Consider the following 21,220-nt stretch of genomic DNA (forward strand, 5'->3'; position numbering starts at 1 on the left):
ACGGACCAGAAGAGTACAGTAGCAAGATTTAATAGAGTGCAATAGAGTGAAAACAGAGCTCCCATACAAAGGGAGGGGACCCAAAGAGGGTAGCTATTGCTGGCTCCAATGCCTAGGTTTATATCCCGATCCTTGTCCCTCCCACTGTGCTCTCAGGCAATAGATGATTGGCTGTTTCTTTACCTCCTGTTTTTGCCTAATTAGCATTTTAGTGAGCTCTCTTTACTACCTGATTGGTCAGGTGTGAGCTAAGTTGCAAACCTCGTGTGTAAAGGTGGAAGTGGTCACTTTCCCAGCTAGGCTCAGGGATTCTTAGCTGGCCTAGGAAATCCAGCTAGTCCTGTCTCTCACCAGGTAAGAAATCCTAGCCTTTTGGCCTTGGTTGAGAGCAGATTTGGAGTCTGTTAACAGGGTTTTGAAAGCCATCTCCACCGTTTGTTGGCTCTGTGAGCTTGCACAAATATTTAGTTTCCTCATTTGGCAAATGGGGATAATTTTTATAACGCTTTTGTTTAACATGCAGGTGAGAGAACTAAATGTAATAATGTACATAAAACTTTTAACAGTAACTGGCTTACAGAAAGAACTTACCAAATGATAGATATTATTATTGGTATTATTTTTGTTATTATTCCTGGAGTAAAGCCTTTGCCAAATAATTTGCCTTTAGCACTAAAAATTCATTCACAGGATTCAAAATATCTGTCCTGATGCCTCTTTTTCAGCAGAAGCAGCCAGAAAGAATCCTTGTCTAACACCCCGTAACAGTAGTTAGGTTTACTTCTCTTGAGGGGGGACTAATACAGGAATTATTCAGAAATAATTTTTAGGCAGCCAGAAAGAGTGAAGGTTCTTGGCAGAATTTTCCTTTAATAAAAATCAACCCCTGAAACTTTTCTTTTCTAACAGGAAAGCAGCTTGAAAAGTCAGGCCAGCAAGCTTTTATATGCAAATGCCAGTGATTAGAAACTGGGTCCATCCAACATGGTGATTCCTGCCCTCTTCTCCTTGTCAATACATGTGCCAGGTATCATGGCCACCTCCAGATGACTCCATGTATTCAGGACATCATGGCGACCTGTATTTGCATATTAAAAGACCAGGGTGGGAGGGCCATGTTTTTCACTGGCTATGTGAATGACACACCTGGTCAAACCAATCCCCTGGGTCCTTTGCAAATCAGACACCACCTGCTCCAGCCTCCCAATATAGCCAACTGCTTTTCCACTACACACAGGGTTTTCTCCATTCAGAGCTCTCCTCTCTCTGTATAGGGAAGCCATTTTCTTCTTTCTTTCTTCTTTCTTGCCTATTAAACTTTCTACTCCTTAAAACCAAAAACCAAAACAAAACAAAAACAAAAACAAAATATCCGTCCTGAAATTGATTTGAAGGTTGTCTTCCTTCTTCTATATCTCTTATAATGATTCTTATGAAGAAAAATCAAATGGAAGTTCTGGGGCTATGAAAGAGAAGAGAGGGACAACAGAAGAATCAGAAGAACTATGAAACCTAACCTAAAATTTAAAACAATTTCGATTTTTTTTTAGTTTCTTGAAGAGAAGGTTTAGTGTGATTAATAATTATTTGTTATTATTTACTATTAATTGATAATTAATAGACTTTGGCAAGCTATTTTCTACCTCTTAAAATCCCATTGTTTTAGGACTCAAAAATCCTTCTGTCATTAGGGAAAGTTTTCTCTAAACTTTGAAAAGTTTTTTAGGATGTGGTTTTCCCCCAAACGTTTACTTTACATATTCTCTTCCCTAAGTTGATATTTTCAGAATGATAGAGGCTTTCCTTTTAATTGGTAGATTTAAAAAATAAATCGGCCTAGATTCATAGAATAGAAATGACCTCTAAGCCTCAAGTTAATATTATGAAATACATGGGTAGAGGGCCTAACGATTAACATAGAAAATTATTAAAATAGCACAAAACCACAATGATAATCAACATCAAAGTAGACAGTAATAGAAAATAATGAGTCTACATGAAAAATACATGTATTAAATAGGTATAATTTACATGAATTCTGAGATAGAGATAAATGTAATCATCTTCTGAAATAAAATTGTCTTCATGCATGTATTTGTTTACTGATGTGTAGCATATTTTGGCAAATCAATTGTCAAGGACTTGCATTATCAATTCACTAATTTTAGTGCTAATTTCTGAACATAAAAGGGATAGCAAAACAGAGCACAGAGAACATTTTCCTTTTGTATTTTTTAAAAATTTGCAGAACTATGTGTTAAAGTGCTTCAACATAAAAAAACAAAATTTCAGAAAATTGCTAATTGGTTGACTCACACATTGTTTGAACAGTGCCAAGAAAGAGATGATAATGTAAGTACCTTATAGGACTTTTTATGGGATGATTTTGGTACCTCACACTTAGTCAAAATTGCACATTTAGGCTGACAGGTCATATTTTCTCAGGTCTTCAACTTTGCTTGACTCTTGGTTATATCAGTAGGGCTCAGGGGAGTGCAGTGGCACTGTCACAGCTCACGGCAGCCTCGACCTCCCAGGCTCAAACAATCCTCCTGCCTCAGCCCCACAAGCAGCTGGAACTACAGGCACACACCCCCAAGCCTGCCTAATTTTTGCGTTTTTTGGAGAGACAGGGTGTCTCCATGTTGCCCAGGGTAGTCTCAGACTCCTGGGCTCAAGCAATCAGCCTGCTTCAGGCTCCCAAAATGCTAGGATTGCGGGAGTGAGCCACCGTGCCTGGCCTGCACATCTTTTTATTTTATCTATATAGCTATGTTGAAAGGAGGTATAGCACCATCTAAAAGAATGGAATTCTGAGTCCAACAGATATAAGTTGGGTCCAGTTTTAACCAATGTTAGTCATCTGGTGCTGGAAAAGTTGAAATTTATCTGAACTCTAGTTTTATCTTCTAAAAAAAAAAGAGATCATATGTACTTTATAAAGTTACTTTGAAGATTAAATTAGGAAAAGAATATAAAATATTTGGCAAAGTACTGACATAAGTACTCAATTTATAGTAGCTGCTAGAATTACTATGTTATTGTTTAATTAAGAAACTGGCCGTCAGGAATTAGGTGAAATCCTCTAACTCAAAAGATATATAAGGCAGAATAGCTATCTTTGGGAGCTCTCAATGGAATAGTCAAAAGTCAGAAGAGACAGATGAATAGATATTGATGAGCGTCTTGGAAGCGCACATAGGAGGAATGCCAGGCTAGACACTGAGACTCACGGAAGGCCTGTCTAAGCTGAATCCTCAAGCAGCAGAAATGGGGAACACATGGTGTCTAGCAGAGGAAACATTATGTGAGCAGACCTACTGGGTGTTCAGCAGGCTAGCTGGAGCAGAAACGGGAAACGAGGGAGAAACAAGAGATGAAGCTAGAGAGATAAGTAGAGGCCAGATCTCAAAAAGGATTCTAAAGTCAGCCAGATAATTAGAACCATATCCTAAGGCCGATAGAAGGAGCCATGAAGGGTTTTAAGGCAGAGAGTGAGAGGATCGGATTTTCGCTTTAGAAAGGTCACTGGAAATGAGAGAGGGAAAGCAGTTAGGGACTCCATTTGTCCCAATTATGGCATAAAAGTAGTCTCAGCTGGAGAATTGATGGTGGGCACAAAAAAGTGGCTAGATCTCAAGAATGATGAAAAATGTTGCCTTGCTAAAATTTAGTAAATGAATGAGAAAAGCATTGCACAGAGATCATAATCTGATAACACTGCTAAATCCACCCCAGCCACTGGATGGCTGACATTGCTTGTTTGGCCTTTGATCCTCAATATGTCAACCAGAACAAGTAGAAAGGAAAGGAAATTAATCTTTTCAGCGTTTTTCTACATCTTTGAATTCTCACATAAAAATGAATTTTGAATTGGTTCTCTATATAATTTTCACCACTTACTTTCAGTTAATTTCCATGGATAAGCAAATTAATTATATCTTGTTTCTTTACATCAACTATACTGGCATGGTTCATAGGTAATTGTATGGTGTCATCTCTGCTTTACACCATCACTGGGAATATTGGATCTGTAAATGTTAGCATGCTGCTTCTCAGGAAGGTACAATTTTCTTTTATTATCATTTTTTAAATCGTGAGGAATTCTCACTGACCTAGTTTTCTTTATTTCCCATTTCCATTTGGAATTTTATTACACCTAACATGCCATACAACAGGCATCATAATGAATAGATAACTGATTAATTGGGACCATTTAAACTCGATTGTAGCATAATTTCACTTCCATTTGATCCTAAGTCATTCAAGATCTCGCTTCAGCTTGCCTCTCATTCTCTCTCTTAACACTCCTCTCAGCACCCTTAACTGTAGACCAATAGGTGTTTGCCATTCTCCAAATACTCACTCACTTGCAGTTTTTATGGAGTCCCTAATGTTTCCTTGTCCTAAATGTATAACTTCCACCCTACCCTCATTTCATTACAGTAGTGCCCCCATATCTGGAGTTTTGCTTTCAAAGGTTTCAGTTGTCTGTGGTCAATTATGGTTAACCATGGTCTGAAAATATTCAATGAAAAATTTCAGAAATAAAAAATTCATAAATTTTAAAGCATGCACCTTTCTGAGTAGCACAATGAGATGAAATCTTGTGCCATCCTGATCCATCTTACCGGAGCCTGAATCATCCTTTTATCTAGTGAGTCCATGCTGTGTATGCTATTCCCCAATTAATCACTTAGCAGCTGTCACAGCTGTCAGATCAACCTACATAGTGTACATAGAGTTCATCCCTATCCTCAGTTTCATGAATTCACTGGGGATCTTGGAACATATACCCCATGGATAAGGGGAGAACTACTGTAATTCTTGTTCTTCTTTTCTCTGCTTAGACATTAATTCGGAAAGGTTTCATGAACACACATGGCTATTTATGGAGGGCTTAGTTTATATTATACTAGGCACATAAAGAATTTAAAGTTGAGCAAAGCAAACTTGACTGTGACTTTATGGAACTTCAAGTTCTGATGAAAAGACCGATGTTAATCCAAACACATACACATGCTCACATATATGTAGAGTGTCTCTGGAATGACATCAAGGAAGAGGTAGAAAAAGGTAGTCTCTGAAGAAAGGAAATGGTATTAGGGTCACAAAGCTGGGAAGAATTCTTCAGAAGAAAACATTTTCTTTGGAATTATTTAAATCTGTATCAGATGGATATATTTCAATAATCAATTAAGAAATGTGAAAAATGTGCTAAGTGCTATGAAGTAATAGTACATGGTACCATTAGAGAAGATACCAGAATAACCTAATTTAATTTGGGGAGCTAATTTTACTTTTCTCTGAAGAAATGATCTTTATTGGAATAGGGTGAAATATAGATAGAACAATCTGCCTAGGGAAAGGCCCATGTCAGGAAAAAGATTGACCTTCAAAAAACAAAACAAAACAAAACAAAAGGAGAGAGAAGAATAGCAGAATTAGATTGCTGAAGAAGAAGTAAAAGTTGGTGAGGGGTGAGACATGAGTGGATGAAAGAAGCTATGTTATGCAGAAGCTTGTAGATCATGTTGTGGGTTTCACATTTTATTTTAAGTGCAGGATGGGGGATGTAAGTATTTTGAGAAGAAAATGGTGAGATTTATTTTTCACTTTTAAAAAATTGTCCTGGATATTTGGTAGGGAGTGTATTAGGGAGAGAGTTTAATAAAGTATGTTAGGGAGACTTTTAAGACTATTGGAACAATGTCTTATTAGTACAAATGAGATGTTCCAGTCATTTGGACTATGCCAAAGAGTGGCATAAGTAAAGAGATTCAACAAATATTGTGGAGATGTCCTAGGTAAGACTGGTAAGGCATTTTCTGTAGGTGCTGAGAGAGAGATAATTATGACTTCCAAGTTTCTCCACAGAGCACTTTGGAATACAGTGAATTTACTTAGATGGAGATTAGTCTGAAAAGTCTACATACTGTATGATCCCAACTATATGACATTTTGAAAATGGCAACAGTCTAGAGAAAGTAAAAAGATCATTAATTGTCATGGGTTCAGAGAAACGCAGGGAGAGACGAATAGGTGGATCACAGGAGATTTTCAGCACCATGAAATTATTCTTTATAATACCATAATAGTAAACAAATGACATTATACATTTGTCAAAACTTTGTACATAAACCTATATGACAGAGTGAGCCCTAATGTAAGCTATGGACTTTAGTTAATAATAGTATGTCAATATTGGTTCATCGATTGTAGCAAATGTTCCATACCAATTCAAGATGTTAGTAACAGGAAATATTGTGTGCAGAGAGTAGGTATAGGAAACTTTCTTTGCTATCCAATTTTTTTCTGGAAATCTGAAACTGCTCAAAAAAAAATAAAGTCTATGAATTTAAAAAGAAGAAGAGAAGGAGGAGGAGGAGAAGAAGAGGAAGAGGAGGAGGAGGAAGGGGAAGAAGAAGAAGAAGTAAAGAAGCTTTCTTCTTTTGTGGTAAACATAAGAAATGTCATCGAAGAAAAACAAGGGGGTATTCCATGAAGGAATTAGTAATCAAATATATCAAATGTTACTGAAAGATTAAATGAGACAAGGAAACAAAATGCATTAAGTTGGACAATATGACATTTATTTGTGATTTTATTATAGCAAGAGTAGTTTCAATAGTGTTGGCAGAAGTGAGGTTCCAACAGTGTTTCAGTGGTGGAGGAGTGGTGGAGGCAGAAGTCAGATTGGTGTGGATAGAGATAAAATAGCTCCCCTCAGAAAATTTAGGATTTAAAACTTAAAGAATCAATTGAACTAATAGTATATTCTCCATAATCATATATGGAAAAAATCCTTAAAGAATTTTTAAATATTTGCATAGCTACAAAATACACCAAGTATGTATATGTGTGTGCACTGTTCAGTATTTTATATTATGCTATAGGTATTATGCAATGGATATCTCAAGAAAGATCTAGTTTTACTAGCTATCCAGCTTAAAAATTTCTTTGTTAAGCTACATATGTTTTTAAACAGGATTGGTTATAAAATTTGGAATATTATTGTCAAAGGCCAGATTGATTAACAAAGCAATTTCTCACATGGTTATCATAGATCCATCTATCACTGTATATAATAACATATATTTTCCTCAAATATATATGGAATATTCATAAAACATTATTCATATTTAGTATCATTGAGAAAAAAGGCAATGAATCTATAGTTATGGAATAAGCTTAACAAAAATTCTTACTAAATATTAACAACTTGATGGGTGTAAAAATGAAAAGTTAGATAAAATTGATAATATTTTAGATAGAATATAAAATATGCTCCAGGAGAAATAAACAAAGATGAGTCTTTTTCTGACCAAGATAGAATAATAGCGAAAAGATATATCCTGCCTAAAACCACTGAAAAATTAAAAAGATACATTAAACAATTTTGATACTTTGGATATCATGCAATGAAGGTCAGTGACCCCAAAGTGATGAAAAATGAAAGAGTTGAGCTCCACGATTGCCCTAACTTACTGCCTGGCTACAGTTTACAGGATGCAGTGTGGGGAACAGGAATCCAGGCAGTGTCTAGCAGTCTCCATGAGGTGAGGACACAGAGATGGTATTCTTCAGGGGCCACAGTGTCTAGAACTTGCAAGATAAAGTACTAGAGATGAGAGAGAGTGAGAGCTCTGGATATGGACAGAAGGTCCCACCCTAGTCTCCAACTTGGTACTGATTGCACATGCACATGAGAAAACTACCCCAAGCCAGGAAAAGAACTATTTGAAAAGGTTGGAGGGAATAATCCTCAAAGTGAGAACAGGCTGAAAATAGTTCCTTTTTCCACCACCAAGAGTGAAGAATGTCAAAAGTCAGGGAATATTGGCAGATTATTCCAAAAGGTTTTGTCTCAGTAGTGAAAAATATTAACCCTAGACAAAATGTCATTCTGGATCAACTTCTCTCTGAGCAACTTAAAGACTTCCCAGGACAACGGTAAAAAATATTTGTAAGAATAAAAAAAGTCCAGTATTTGATCTTGTGAAGAATATTTTAAGCAACCATCACTTATTTGTTCTGAATTCTCTGTAAGTTTCCAGACCTTAACTGTTTATATAAATATAACTTTTGTCTAGTATCTTATCATTTTCAAAATGCCAGATAAGTTTTCAGCAAATTTTGAATATTATGAATATGTGTGGTTTTAATGTTTTTACATTAGTTTTCTATTTATTGTGTGTGATCTCGGTTAACATATAAGTCATGCAATACAGTACTAATCCAAATATAATTTGTAGACTGGAGCTAGTAAGGAAACTCTTTGTTTCTGAACCATAATAAGGTAAACACAAAAATAAAGACTAGTTTTTAGAAACTTTCAGAGTCATGTGACACTGCTGCAACATCCAAACACATTATAATGAATTGATTTGAGTCATTAAACAGAGTATACAGACCAGTTTGCATGATGGGTCATATGTGGTATGAGCTGGGTAACGGTGACATGCAGAAGGTGTGATAGCCTGGAAATAAGATTTAAAAAAATCCTGGACCACAGATGGTTTGAGAAGCACTAATGTAAGTTATAAAATTCACTTTGTGGAGTCCAGGGGAGAGGAGTATTGAAAGAGATACATAGTCATTTCCATGGAAACTGAAGCTCAAATACAACTTAAGGTCTATGTGACTGTTAATAAGGAACAATGGCATCATGTTAATACATGACAAGCATAACAAATCAAGCTGTCTTTTCAAATTTGCACCTCAAATAAAAATTACGGGGGTAAACACTTGAATTGCAGGTGTTTTTTTATTAAGCTACTTCATATGTGGGCAGCTCTATGCAGTGAGTTCCAGGGTGAGAGGAGTATAACTCACTATTAATGCTGCAGGTGTCAGTCTGTGGATGTCTCTATTTTTTGCTTCCTCCTTTGTATATTCGCTCATCATCATTGTCCTCAGACGCCATTGCAAAATTGTTCTTTTTTGTTGTTCTGCAGATGTCATCAATTTGGCAATATGAATATGTTTAGGATTACGTCTTCATGTCAATACTCTGAAAACTAAATTACCATTTCTTATTTTTGTCTTTCACCCTTTTTCCCAGTAATAAGATACATAAGCTCAGAGTATTTTCTTTTTTTAAAAAAAAGAGTGACCTCCTATGCTATGAATCAAAGCGATATGATGCCAAACTTGAACAGACAGAATGGTGGCTGCCTGATACCGTCAGCTTTATTTTTTATTCTTTTCCACAGTTATTCCTTTTTTCACAGTAGGAGAAGAGAAGGATTACCCTGCTGAGACCTCCATTTCAAATGCCACAGTAATTGTTGTGTGCTTATAGTAGGTCAAATGCATGCAGTGGAAGGATGAGGAATGCAGTGACAAAATCAATAATGCTGAGTTGCTCCTTGTTGAACAGTGAAACAATTTTATCATTTTGTTGATAGGATAGTGTTTGTTTTTACCCCAAATCAATTAAATATAACTGGAATGTGTATTTTATGTTTTCCTTAGAAATCAAATTAATCCACTGGTAATTGCTTCACTCTCTAGGGAATGGGCATAGACCAGCACTTTTATTCTATTTGTCTACTTAGTTTTTTAATCAGCGAGTGGGGTTAATGGCTTCCTAATTAAAAGTTACATTTTCTTAACTTTCACTTTATTTCTCCTGTTTCTTCTCCTTTTATTGGATTATCAGATGTATTCCAATGAATAACATTTCTCTTATGCTCTTTACAATATGAAATTATAACACATCAGGAAATTTGGTGATATCTACTCTGTGCATGCCCTTTTGAAGGAGTAAGCATTTTGATACAGAATACCTTATATTGTCTATCTCTGATTATTTATAAGAAGGTCATCTAATATGAGATTTAATTTTTTACAATTAAGCACTGTGAATAAACAAAATTTTGAGCTTCATCCTATCACATCTGCAAAAGCAAAGCTACAGAGTCAGGGAGGTGAGGATGCAGTGATGGTAGTGTCTCCCATTGAGCCCTTATCTCAAATTGGGACTTTCTGGAAATGCTTTTTTAAAATAAATAAGGTAATATTATGGCTTTAAAGATTATAATAAAAGTGTATTTAATAAACTAACATGAAAGCAAGACCATTCAACATCTAAAGAAGGCATCTATAGCATGGTCCTACCCTTTCTATGTGCTCATTCACTCTTTTTTTTTTTTTTTATCAGACGGAGTCTTGCTCTGTCACCCAGGCTGGAGTGCAATGGCATGATCTAGGATCACTGCAATCTCTGCCTCCCAGGTTCAAGCGATTCTCCTGTGTGAGCCTCCTGAGTAGCTGGGATTACAGGTACCCACTAAAGCCCCCAACTAATTTTTGTATTTTTAGTAGAGATGGGGTTTCACCATGTTGGTGAGGCTGGTCTTGAACTCCTCACCTCATGTAATCTGCCTGCCTCAGCCTCCCAAAGTGCTGGGATCACAGGTGTGAGCCACCATGCCAGGCCCTCACTTACTCTTTAACAAATGATTTAGATTCCACTCTGCTGTTGATTCTTATCTAAGTTGGTTCTGCTTAGAAGTTGCCTGAGTTTTTACCCAATAATCTAGGGAAATTATCCAAAAATGTATGCCTTTTTCCCCAGATAATATTTAAATCAGTAAAATAATTATTTCTCTATTCTGAGGAAGATGTCCACTATGAAGTTTACTGAGAGAATCTGCTTTTATTCTATGCTGGCATTGGCAGTATTTTAATGCATGTCCATCATGGATTAAGGATCTGGGAAGCAAGAAAATGTTGGATAGTATTAGAAAGTCAGATAGTGTACTTTCATTTGAGGTTACACCATGTGTTATAACAGAAAAATATTAGGTTACAGTAGATTAAAACATCTGAGTTTTACTTCCTACTCACATAAAGTCTAATTGACATGGTGGTAGCAGCAGGAAGGCTGCTATCCATACACCACAACACACTCACTGGCTCGTGTTGCTTTCAAGATCTCCCTGAATGGCAATATGCAACCAGAAAAGGAAGGAGATGAGTGGAGGAGGCACATCTTTTCCTTTTTTTTTTTTTTTTCTTGACCAGGTCTGTCTCACAGATCCTGGCTGACAGATGAAATGAGTACTCAGACACAGGTATGTAGTGTAAGAGCAGCTAGGTTACTGCCTCTCTGTAGTGGCCAGAGAGCAGCCCTGAGAAGCTTGAGCTGCTTGCTTTTATTCTGTGCAAGCACAATGCCAAAAACCTGGAGCCAACACAACCTGTAGGTAATTAACATTTATTTTTTCCCCTTTCAGGGAATGTCACATGTTGGGATGATCAAAGGTGAGTTCCTGGTCAACATAAGTAAATAAGCCTGTGTAAGATAAATTCCTCCACATTCCCTTGTACGTACTCCTTGCCGTCTGCCTCAGGGTGATAGTACAGTTGCCTTCAGCTATTCTCCCCTGGGGCTCTGCAGAACCTTCCCACCTTTCAAAAGGTTTGCGTCCTTTCCCTATAGTTTGTCCCACCACTGTGACCAATCCCCCATATTTTTTAAACCTATTGACCAAGAAATGAGACACATCATTTTCCTCATAGACCATGGCAAGGAAAAGTCACATGGTCACAACAGAAAACAAAGGTGACTGAGAAATATACTCTCTAGACAGACAGGGGCACCTTTACATTATGTAAAGGAAGCTAACATCTTTGATAGTAAAGCCAATGGCCTCTACCATAAATGATATATTTTTTCAATATTGGTGATACCTGCAATAAGTACATTTTACCAAAATCTTTCGAAGTGAAATGCAGCTAATTCTTGATTAACCTCTTTTCAAATTGATACTGTTTTAATCAATGCACAACAACTAAATTCCATTATCTTGATTGGTCCACCATTCCTTGATAAATAAAGAGTGCATTGACATTTTAGCATTCTTTATTCCAAGTTCTTTCAATTACTTTTCAAAAATAATATATACAAATAAACACCATATCAATTTATCTATTAAGAAATGTTATTAAACAAATATTTAATGAAGAGCTGGAAAAGAGAAAACTAAATTCCATCAATTCAATTACTCTATGAAGATTTTCAAATTTTCTGAGTTTTCATTTTTGTTCTTGAGAATTTATAATCTTATTATAGCTAACTGTTTATATTCCATGATATTTGCATTTTCAAAAATTATAGCTGGATTGACTACTTATTATACTTTCATACTGAAAGATAAAGAATATGATTTATGTTAAGCAAGAGCAATTGGAGGGTCTATCTCATTATAGATAGACTCACCCATGCAGGACTATTATTTTGCAGAAATAGCCAACAAGAGCCAGAACTTGCTCAGCCCAATTTGATTGCATTTTTGTAGTCTGCATCATCATTTTAATATTTAGCCTAGCAGATAGTATTCTTAAGCCAAACACATCAAGATTCTCAGCAGTATAACTGCAATACTGTCGAAGTTCCATGTGAGCAAGGGCTACACTGGACACCTCAGCCTATAGAGAGTAAGATAGTTCCTTATGATCCCAATGCCATAGGATTTGCTCAGACTGTTACTTGGATTCAGATATGGTGTTCATTTTGCTTTGCATTAGATACTGAGATTACTGAGACTTCCAACCTCTGTACTGAGAAGCTTCTGGCCTCTAGTACTATAATAATATGCTAATAAAATAACCAGTTTGTTTGTAATTTGTTTTAATCCTTTAAACTTTTTCGGTTTCATTTGCAAAAAGGTACATATGCCTTTCCTCCTCTATTTTGGATAATTGGTTGCTTCTAAAATACCTGAAATAAACATATTTTGAAGTAATCACATCAAGTTTTGAAAAATCAAATAGATGTCTTACAGGGAGGCATGCTTTTCCCTCATTGCTAAAATTCCTGAGGAGGATAAACCTTGGCTTTGTAGGCATTCCGGTTAAGTGAAGTTGGTTAAAACAAACTTGTGCTGTAATTATTTTTTTGTATCTGGAGAAACACTTTTGTAAGTGACACATTATCAACTTAAATTTTGTACTCACTGCCTTCTAAAGGTAATATTTTATTCACTGTACAGTATAGCTGGATATTAAATTTATGTTCAGAATTAAACATTAATTACCCATAAAGTACCTAGGAAAAATAATGCATTTAAAGTATTTGCAAAAGAACAAAAACTACTGAAGGGAAACAGAGAGAATTCTTAGACATTTCCCAGCTAGATAGGCTCCTGGAAATAAGTTGAGTTAATATACTCTTTCAACCATCAGAAGTCTACTCAGCTCTTCACAGTTACACAATAGTGGTAAAAGTATTTCCTTAATCCCTAGTCCCATTACTTTAAAAATATGCAAAAAATCAACATTTTAGGTTTTTTAATGCGACTTTACTTATTTCAAAAATGTTCTCAGTGAACACAAAGGTTTTGCTTGAGGAGCTAGGTGGAAGGAATGCTGATGCAAAGGTTTGGAGAACCACTACCAAAACTATCTGGTGAGTCATGTGGACACTGGGACCTATGAAGTTAGTTAAAATTTCCTTGGAATTATCCCTTTTCATGTTTAGGTATTGAAAGGTAAATTATAAAAGCATTTTTTCTTTTTTAATGAATAAGTTTTCCTTATCTTTCTTCAAAAGGGGAAAGTCAATGGTAGAGTTAATCTGAAGTGGCAGATTTTGCAGCTCTTAAAAATTTACTCTCAGAGGAATAACCTGTATATGCTGACCATAGTCTGTCTGAAATACTGCGAGATCAGAAATTTTGGGAATTAACAATAAAAAAGCATTTAATTGCCCCATCCAAACCCTCTGTGTAAGCACCACCCCATAAGTAATTTCCATCCCATGTAGACAGAAAATGATCCATTATAAATTATCCAAGAGCTGATGGATTTTTCCAATTAATATAGTATCCCTTTAATTCCATGTTAACTTCTGGGCATCAAAACTTCCCTTATATTTCAGAAATTGGGAATATTTCTTTCCACTTGCTAGGGTTTTAAAATAAAAAAGACTCTGTCATTTTGTTAAGGGCTCACACATTCTCTTTCGAGAAATGAACAGTACCGTGGAACATTTCCCATTGATGGGATCGGTCATTATTGATGAGTAAAAGAAAAAATAGATTGGAATGATGAGACAAGTATCTCAAAAGTTAAAAGAAAATGATAAGCATGGTCTTTCAATTTTGGCACTTTTGACATTTGGGGTGGGATAGTTCTTTGTTGAGTGGGGCTATCCTGTGCACTGCAGAATGTTTAGCAGCATCCATGGCTTCTGCCCACTAGATGCCAGTAGCAGTTTCTCCTCTAGTTATGACAGCCAAAAATATCTCCAGACAGAGCCAAACATCCTCTCAAAGGACACAATTGCCTCCTTCCCCTCTCTTCATTAAAACCCACTTGGGTAAAATAAGAACTAACAGAAATAATAAAAATTGCACCCTCAAGAATGCCAGTCTTCAAATAATGGGAGTAGACCACCTCTTTATTATAAATCTAGTAGATTGAAGCCTAATATATCTTCCCAGCCATTGCTCTCCTAGATGCCTCTCTACTTTTTTAGGTGTATTATGTATTGTTTAGCATGCATAGAAGAAATATATTTTGTTAACCTGTGTTGTGGAATGGAACTGGTGTTAAGTTTATGGGTTGAGATTCTGAAATTCTTTGTACTTCACTAAAAAATAGGAGTAATTACATAAGGACTTGGACGGCTCATGTAATGCTTCCTGGTTTATTCCTTGGAAGATACCTGACAGACTAAATATGCAGCATTATCCATATATCCATGGTGATCCAAGGAAGGCCAGTGTTACGTAAAAGTCATTCTGGTAGTGTCATCCCCATTCTCTGTTTTCCTTAGACTGCAACTTCTGGGAAGGGAGGCAGGAGCTTCAGAATAAAGAGAATGTAAGTGTCAGATGTAAAACCTGGAAGGTTTATTCAAGAAAGCAGTGGACTGTAGCTGTTTAATCCTTTAGGACATTGCCTTGCATACAGGAAGAACACCACTTTTTCTCTGTAATTCATCTGCTCATTACTCCCAGTCAATATGTGAGCAAATCATTGCCCTATCCATCTCCAGGGATTTAAAGAATAAAGGTCATTAGAATATTTGGCCTCCCTGGCTACTGAAACTGGTGCAGATATAAGCTCATGACTCAAAGGATATTCAATGGCAAACAATTTCATGTCTTTTTGGGGACCAATTGGAAGCAGAATTTTTACTAGAATTGGGAACACAATAGGATAATATTTGGAGGGTCTAGAAACAAAGACAGAGCGATGGAGCAGATTCTGCATGAAATTATTCAAAATTCTGGAGCCAGATGGGTTTGTAAGTAGCTGAACTCTTGAATGTTTCTGTTCAAGAAGTAATTAACTCTCTCGTTACTCAAGCAATGAAAGTCTGATTTATTATTTTGCTTGCAACTCAGAGTCCTCACTAATAAGGATACATTTAGTCTCACACCCACCATCCTCTCTTACAGTTATGGAACTGAGTCTTAATGAGTGATTTGCCCAGAATCATGCTTCTCTGATCACAATCTTCTATAATTTAAGCTGAATCTGTATTCTAATTTGGATTTTTTCCTTGATGTCCTGCTGTAAATTGAACTGGTTTATTATTTGTTTTGCATAACACCCAACAACTAGTGTTAATTATTTTTCATTTACTAATTACCTAAATGTATTAGATATACAGACTCTCTCGAAACTCTGGCTTGCATAAATCTATCGCTTCGTTCAGATTTAAATTGTTATGTTGAGACACAAATATGCAAAATAAGAGTAGTATAACTAAAGTATAAATTATTAATCCCACTGCTTCTTATTGATTCATGATCTTAAATCCGATGCTGATTATCCTATTTATCAAGCTATTTAAATACCTATTGGAGTCCTAAAAGGTTTGTTAGAGGACAGATCCACAGTCATAATTTTTATTGTGATTCAAGCACAAAACAAATTTTTATTTTTTAGGTAATTGTTTTTTCATTTCTATTTTTCCATGAGCACTATAAATCATAGAGTTTATTAGACATTTGCATCATTTTTGTTATGACAAATGTAAAGCACACTTATAATTAGAATATAATAGCATCAATATGTTTATACAGATGTGAATATAAATTCATCAGCATTCATTCCATATGTCTGCAATCTAGCTTTTTCTTTTATTATCAAACCAAATAATTTTAAATTAGGGTAGTTTTTAACAGCATCTTTTGTGCTTCTATGTGCAGATGTATAAGAAAATAACCTATGTTGTCACTGAAGTTGATGGTTATAAAGTTAGGGTTTTGGTTACTCTGTGTTGCTAAGGATGACAGAAACGTAGAACACAGTCTACATGTTTATGGGAAATGATTGTCGTGACCAATAATGGAAATGGTTTAATGTGATTCTGATAGGTGTGTGTAAATCTCTGATCCAATACATTCACCACTAAAACTAGAGAAATTTTACGACACTGAAATCTAAAACCAAATGGGGATGTACTTAGCTATGCCTTAAACTAGGATGGCCTGAGAAAACATGATTAAGTAAAATAAAAAATGGCCTTACTAAAGTGAGGGGAGTGGGGTAGGTGGACTCTGAAAAACTTTAAGGTTTGACTTTACACTGATATTAGCCTTCCTGGAGATTATAAACCCCAGCGTCCCTGATGGCAAGACAAATTTCACATCATGGCAAGACAAGTTTCACATCATGGCAAGACAAGTTTCAGATCATGGCAGAAAAGTATCTGCTGGCCTTCAGAAACAGCAGCATAGTCAGAAATCCTGAATATCATCCCAGATTGTGTTAGCTTTGTCCTTCTTAAGATTCTTTTGGCTACTTTTGACACTTTTTATTTTTATATAAATTTTAAAATTATGTGTTAATTTAGGAACAAGGTATTGCTAAGTGAGTAAGGGGAGAAAGACGGTTTGGTACCTATAGATGACGGTTACACAAGTGAGAGAAGAGGAAACCTGTCAGAGAAGGAACATCTTTGCTGGATACAGATAAAACCAGTAAAGCATTTGATGCACCTGTGGGCTGGTATGTTGATTTGAACATGAAGGAGCCGAAATGCAAAGATAATCCTCACTGCCAAGTAAGTGGTTTACCTGGGAATTTTGCTGAGTCAGCATAGGCTGAGCACTGACTCACTTGTCTCAGTCCTAGGGCCATGATTGTTCACTTAGCAATACCAGATGTCTCTGTGGGTCAAACCACTCTGATGAAGGTATGGACTCCATTGTCCATGACGGTAACCATGACCACTTAGTCTTGGCAGTTGTGTTACCACTTGGACCCAGAAACCTTCTATTTCTGTAGAAATCATGGCAGCAGTTCCCACTGCCATTTCTGGACCATAAAGAATAACTACTACAGGATGCTGTACTCCCCTCATCTATGTAAATCTCAACTCTTGGGTGAAGGAAGCAGCTGCAGACCCTCTCGAGAGACATGAGTAGAGGATGGGTGAGAAATTCTTGCCCAGTAAATCCACTTGAACATTTCACATAGTGTAAATCTTTGTATAGTAAAGAAGTTCTGGCATTTCAGTTTATTTCAGTGAAGCACCTGGGACCCCACTACAGACAGAGCCCACTCCCAGCCACTTAAGGTGACACATCATAGGAATACAAAATCTCATTTTAGTGTAAGGATGTTAAAACACTTAGTCCAATGAAACATTTTATTCATTTCACCTTGATCCCACATCCTCAGATATCATTCCAATTAATACTCTCCAGGTTTATGTTGCTACAAATTGGTAACATCTTGCAATTCCTTTGGACACATAACATATAGCATTTTCTTAAGGGTCACAAAGTATAACTGATCACCTGGGAATTTCTATGAGTTGGATATGATTATAGGTGTACATTCAATGAGAGGTACTATGTGGAAAGTGGGAGTAAAATTTAAACAAGTTCAGCTATCTGTCACAGTGCAACAAACTCATGGAAAAACATTCTTCAGGTAAAGTGAGATCCACCTCCTCAGACAGGGGTAAAAGGTCTACTTCTCCTGGCAAAGAAGGTTGTTGGATTTAGGAGTCCAAGTTCCTCAGTTTCATCAGAATCTGCTCAAAATCTTCATCCCAATTTCCAGGACCCCACTCCTTTCTGCTGATTTTCCTGACATTAGAGAGCCTGTGAAGTTACGGATTCAAGGTGCACTATAATTTAGCCATCTACAGAATCAGATTTTAGTTTGGCTCTTGAAAGACAGAAAGCACAGATGTTTTTTGTTCCCTTATCTGATCCCTAAACTGGGTATTTAAATTTCTGCGCACATCATTTCATTTTCCTAGGTTCTGTGAAACACTTAGGCATATAAAGCCAACCCCATTATAATTCTAATCTTTACTAAAATAGTCTATGACAATAAGTACTTTGCCTTTTTAAATAACTTGATTATAGATGATGATATAAGAAATTATTTTGTCAGTTTATACCATGGGCTACCGGTGTCTCCTTTTCCACCGACAATGAGGTGCTTCGTGCCTTTAAATGTTTAGTCAAATTAAATAGATAATTCCAGGTTCCCAGCTTTAAGATTTGTTTGCAAAACTTAACTGCTTTTTTGTACCAATACATGAAGCGGTCACATTTCAATTAGAAAAACAAAACTACCATGAGTGCAATGGAATAAGGAATTAATTATAGAATTCAATTTTGCATTATTGTGGGAGAAATTAGACAATCAAAAGTCTAAATGCAGTAGTTGAAGGATCGGAGATAAATGACCATCCAGCCTTAGAGCATCTGAACAAATCAGAGCTTGCAGGAAAATCTGGAAGCTGTGTGTGTCTAGCTTTTGGAAGAGTTCCATGAAAAAGGATGGTTAAGTCTATGAAAGGCTGCTAAGTCTGTGACTATAGTCTCTCCAGTGGGGAGCAAGCCAGTTGCTGTTGATGAGTAGGACCAGCAGCAGAAAGAGGAGCTACATGCAGAGTGAGGAAGAGGGAAGACACGCTGGGAACTGCCTGTAATTCTGCATTTGTCTCCTATAGCCTCTAACCAATGACAACCTTCAGAGTGTAACATAATCTTATGTAACTTCACTTTTGGCTATTTCTAACTGGGATCATACCTAGCAAAGTTGATTCCAGGAAATGTAGTTTCCAATATAATCATGATAAAAATACCACAATCCAGCATACAACACAATGCATCCCTTTTATAAGAAAGGAAGTCTATACAATGGTTTAAAAAGTGATCTCCTGTATAAGACTACATAGGGTTTAACATCACTCTTTTACTTAGTAAGCATGTAATTGTGGACATGCCTGAAGACCTCTGTTGCTCAGTTTCCTTATCTGAAAAGCAGGGATGAAGATAAAATCGGCTAAGGCTTATATTTTCAGTTCTTTCATATAAACTGCTTCAAAGTAATCAGTACCATCCACACAAGTGAAAAACTGAACAAACTGAAAATCAACTACTTTTCTTAGCTCCATCAGAGAATTGAGGTATTAGGGCAAACTACCACTCTGATATCTGAAGAAACATTATAGATTAAACAATGATCCCCCTTCCAAGCACCTTGCTATCAACACATCAATAAGTCATTTGTTATTAGCAGGTAATAACAATCTACTTCTAGTAATAATATACCAGTAACAACTGTGATATTTTATGTTATTACTAGGATTATAGCAGTGGCCAGGGATGTTGGTTCACACCTGTAATCCCAGCACTTCAGGAGGCTGAGGCAGGCGGATCACCTCAGGTCATGAGTTTGAAACCAGCGTGGCCAACATGGTGAAATCTTTTCTCTATTATAAACACAAAAATTAGCCAGGCAAGGTGGTTCATGCCTATAATTGCAGCTACTGGGGCGGCTGTGGCAGGAGTATTGCTTGAGCCTAGGAGGTGGAGTTTGCACTGAGCCAAGGTCATACGACTGTACTCCAGTCTGGGTAACATAGCAAGACTCCATCTCATAAAACAACAACAACAACAACAACAACAACAAAACCGGGTCACAACTGAAAGAGTGATAAGACTCTCTAAGACTCTCTTTAGTAAGGACTTTTATATGACAGGCCCACAGCTAACGGCATACTGAATGGAGAAAATCTAAAAGCCTTTTCTCTAACTGAAACAAGACAAGGATTCTCACTTTCACCATTCCTATTCAACATAATATAAGAAGACCTAGTCAGAGGAATCAGGCGAGAGAAAACATAAAAGGAATGCAAATTAGAAAAGAGGAAGTCACATTGTCCCTCTTTGCAGAAGAGGTAATGTTATATATAGAAAAACCTAGACTCCAACAAAAACCTCTTAGAACTCATAAACAAAATCAATAAAATTGCAGAGTACAAAATCAGCATACTAAAACCAGTAACATTTCTAAACACCAATATACAAACTAGTTGAAAAAAAAACAAACAAAAGAGCAATCTCATTTACAATAAATAAAAAAAAACACAAAAAAAACCTTAGAAAACAAAAAACCTATGAACACATTTAACCAAAGAGGTGAGACCTTGACAAAAAAAATCTGCCAAAACAATGTACAGATTCAATACCATTACTATCAAAATACCAATGACATTCTCCAAAAAATAGAAAAAAATAATAATACAGGTTATATAGAACCACCAAAAGTGCCTGAATAACCAAAGCGTTACTGAACAACAACAAATAAAACTGAAGGCATCACGTTACCTGACTTTAAAAATATACTGCAAAGCTATCATAACTAAAACCGCATGGTAATGGTATAAAAACAAACACATAGATCCATGAAATAAAATGGAGAACCAGAAACATTTCATGTACTTACAGCCAATTGGTTTTTGAGGACATTCTCTTCAATAAATGGTGTTGGGAAAATTGGATATCCACATGTAGAAGAATGAAACTGGATACCTATTGCTCACCATATAAAAAATAAACCCAAAATGAAAGATTTAAATGTAAGACCTGAAGCTGTAAAACTACTAGGAGAAAACACCGAAGAAATCTTCCAGGACATTGATCTAGGCAAACATTTTACAATCCAAACCTTGAAAGAACAGTCCAAAAAAAGGGAACCATATTAAACTAAAAAGCTTTTGCACAGCAATGGAAACAATCAACAGAGTGAGAAGACAACCTATTGAATGTGAGAAAATGTTTGCCAACTCTTCATCTGACCAGGGACAAACAACCAGACTATACAAGGAACTCAAAACAACTCAACAGCAATAAAACAAATAATCCTGTTAAAAAGTGGGCAAAGGATTTTAACAGACATTTCTCAAAAGAAGGCATAAAAATGACAAACAGATATATGAAAAAAT

This window comes from Mandrillus leucophaeus, unplaced genomic scaffold (genome assembly GCF_000951045.1).
Source record: "Mandrillus leucophaeus isolate KB7577 unplaced genomic scaffold, Mleu.le_1.0 Scaffold807, whole genome shotgun sequence".
NCBI classification, from domain to species: Eukaryota; Metazoa; Chordata; class Mammalia; order Primates; family Cercopithecidae; genus Mandrillus; species Mandrillus leucophaeus.